Genomic DNA, 3,556 nt, shown 5'->3' with positions numbered 1-3,556 from the left:
GTCCGTCCCTGTCAACATTGTACTTTCTTAGGACTCGAAACGAATCTTGTGATGCATAATGGACATAGTTTAACGGGTTAGTACAAAACACTAAAACAATACTGACCCGGACTAGGAAACTGACTGCAGGCAAGCTATTAGTGGATCAGCTTAGAACTGCTCATATGCTAGTCCTATCTCTGGAGACAAGACTCAGGAGCAACTCTTGTCTTAAGTCTCCTTTGGAAGGTGGAGCATCTATCTGCCTAGCTGCATGCTGGTATGTCGCATTTTATCTTGCTTTTCTTTCCTTATTATTGTCTCTCTAGCATGCAGATGCAACACATACTAGATGCATGCTTGCATATGTGATACCAGTGTCGCAAACTAATCTTGATTGTAGTGTATGCAGGAGGTAGCAAAATGGATTTAGCATGGCTGAAAGATATAGTGAAGTGGTTGAGTTTCTATATGAACCGGATAGTGCCGCTTCTCAGCTTATTCATGTATCTTATCCTTGCCATCTTCTCTGGGAGCCGTCGGCGTGAAGGCAAAGGTTGGACAAGATCGCTAGTGTGGTTGGCATACCAGCTAACCGATTGGGGGCCGACATATATCATTGGCAACTTGTACGCCGAAACATCGTCGCGCGAGCAGATGATTGTCGCCTTCTGGGTGCCATTCCTCTTGCAGCACATTGCTTTACCGGACAACATCAGCGCCTACACCATCGAGGACAATGAGCTCTGGCTGCGCCTGATCGTATCTGTTTCCACCCAGTCCATGATATCCATAATTATTGTGTACAGGTATATACTCTCCGATGGTACTACTGGATTGTTGCGTCAGGTGTCCTTCATCATGTTATTGCTGGGCTTTTTCAAGTATGTGGAGACTGCGGCAGCACTATGGCTATGCAACTTGAGTCGCATCCAGAGATCCAAGAAGCTGCAGTCACTTGCCAGTAGCTTCAGAGATGATTATGGGGGAAGCAAGAATCTGGACAATCTAAAAGATGATGAAGCCTTGTTGGTTGCTCACAGCCTGTTTGATATTTGCAGGGGTGCCTTTTCTGATTATTCCGTGGAGTACATGGATCATGGTGCCATCTGCAAAAACATGTTCTCGGGTCAATGGGAGAGTATGTGCAAGGTGGTGGAGATGGAACTCTCCCTTATGTATGACATCCTATACACCAAGGCAGTTGTGGTCCACACCTGGCATGGCTACGCCATCCGTCTGGCCTCGCCATTCCTCACCGCCACTGCGCTCCTGCTGTTTGGCCTCCATGGGAAAGAGGGCATTAGGACAATAGATGAAGTTATCAGTTACGTATTGCTGTTGACGACCTTGCTTCTCGACATGAGATGGCTGTTAAGAGCACTAGCATCGGCATGGACGCATTCATTTTTCAAACTTATGCCACACAACTGGTTGAAGCATGAAATTTGGTGCCGGGGGAGATGGCAGAACCTCCGTCGTTTTGTCGTGTCTCTGCGTCTTTTCCGGCTCACCATGTGGTTGTGGACATGTGACTGTGCAAGGAGCCCAAAAGCTACAGGAGGTGGGTGGGCACCATCGGGCAGCACAACTTGTTGGACCAGTGCACTGCTGTATTGGGAGGCCACTCGAGGGGCCTTGAGATTCCGGAATATGTGAAGAAGCTGGTGTTCAGTTACATATGTGAAATGTTATTCCCCTGGGAGATCGGTGCTGGTATGACAAATGCACCATTTGAAGAAAACAAATACAATGCTCCAGCAAGGCCACACCACTGCCCTGACGAGGAACCCGCAAAGTACTTACCAGACCCTACGAGCAACAAACCGGTCCATGCATGGAGGTATGCTCAATCCCCGCCTGAACACTATGAGCAAGTTAATCTATGGAGGCATATCCACAACAGTTTGCCCAGTACCGACCGGAAATCTGTTGACATCAAGCCTATGAATCAGTCAGACTATCCTCCTGAGCTTCAAGAGGCTATCCTCATCTGGCACATTGCCACGGATGTCTTCCTCTCGTGCAGCCCCAGGGTCACAGGAGCAAAGTCCAATGAACTCAAGAAGGCGGTCAAACATATTTCAGATTACATGATGTTCCTCGTCGCCAGACGCCCCAAAATGATACCTGGACTTATAATTCGCAGCCTGTACAAAAAGACCCGTGATAAGCTGGAGGAGAAACGGGTTATGGCGGACACCAAGCACAAGGAGGGGCTTGCCAAATGGATGATGAACAACTTGGATGATCTTAAGGACGAAGAAACTACTGATACCATCTGGGAAGGAACTCAACTTGCCCGTGTGCTACTAAGGCTAGTCCCCAGGGATAGGGATGGACAACATGAAGTGAGCGTAGCAACTGAGGAAGAAGCTGAAGGTACAGCAGAAAGACTTGCATACTGGCTTCCAGATTTCAGTCATCTGAGTGTGGTTGTTCTACACCCACGCACATTGCACCCCCGGTGCACCGACGATAAAAAACTTAGCAAAACATTTCAAAAAATTCTGAAACTTGGTGGATGTGATTATGTGCAAATGTTTTAGGCGCTTGCAAAATTTGGTGGCGAAATAACATCCGAGGAAATCTGTACAAAAAAAACAAAGTTTGTGCTGAAAACATGTGAATAGTAACGTGGGTGCACAACATCATTTGTATTTTGTTTTGCATGGAAATCATTTGATGTTTTTTGGTGACCAAACTTTGCAAGCACCTAAAACATTAGCTCATAATCACATCCACCAAGTTTCAGATTTTTTTATTTTTTATTTACTATTTCTTTCGAATTTACTGTTCATCCCGTGGGTGCACCAAAGGTGGGTGCAGCCACTACTTTCCCATCTTGCTATTGTGGATACGGAAGGCGTGTTGAAGTTCATCATGGATGCGTGGGTGCGTGTGCTCATGTATACATCCATCCGGTGCAGCAGGGATTCTTATGCCAAGCAGCTCAGCTGTGGGGGCGAGCTCACGACCCTCGTGTGGATCATCACACAACACGCAGAGGTCAGCATCGTCAAAAAGCATCTCCAGCCACTTCTCCGTCGAAAGAATAACACAGTTTGATTCTGATGGTTTTCTCCTTCAGTCTCTTGTTGCACCCATGTATCTCTGGTTTGGTATTCTGTACCCACGTATCCCTGGCTTGATGTTTTGTACCCATGTATCTCTGGTTAGGAGACTCATGTATCTCTTGATTGGTGGTTGTACTGTTGTAGTCATGTATCTCCAGTTTTTCTGGTTTGGTGATCCACTTGCACCATGTATCTCTCTAGTTTATACTTTATACCCATGTATCTGTGGATTGGTAATTGTACTCATTGCATCTCTGGATTAATTTGTCGTCATTTCCATGCTGCTCTTCTGCATTATTAGCAAGTTTTTTTGAGGGGTTGCATTATTAGCAAGTGATATGTCTGAATCTTGATATATATAAGCAGCATTCAGTACACCGTGACTTAGTTTGCGTTGAAAGTACACATAGTTTTTTGCATTGTGATTGCACTTTCCTGTAGTCACTAACAAAAATGGGATGAAAATCTAATCATCAATTGTAATCTTCACATGCAATGCA

General features: G+C 45.7%; 1 pseudogene; it reads left to right on the top strand.

Moving 5' to 3' along the window:
- The first annotated feature begins 388 nt into the window (after window positions 1–388).
- LOC125554571 (uncharacterized) lies at window positions 389–2,687 on the top strand (annotated as a pseudogene).
- The last annotated feature ends 869 nt before the right edge of the window (window positions 2,688–3,556 follow it).

This window comes from Triticum urartu, chromosome 1A, assembly GCF_056163025.1.
Source record: "Triticum urartu cultivar PI428250 chromosome 1A, HENAU_Tu73, whole genome shotgun sequence".
NCBI lineage: Eukaryota > Viridiplantae > Streptophyta > Magnoliopsida > Poales > Poaceae > Triticum > Triticum urartu.
This window is presented reverse-complemented; position numbering and strand designations above follow the sequence as displayed.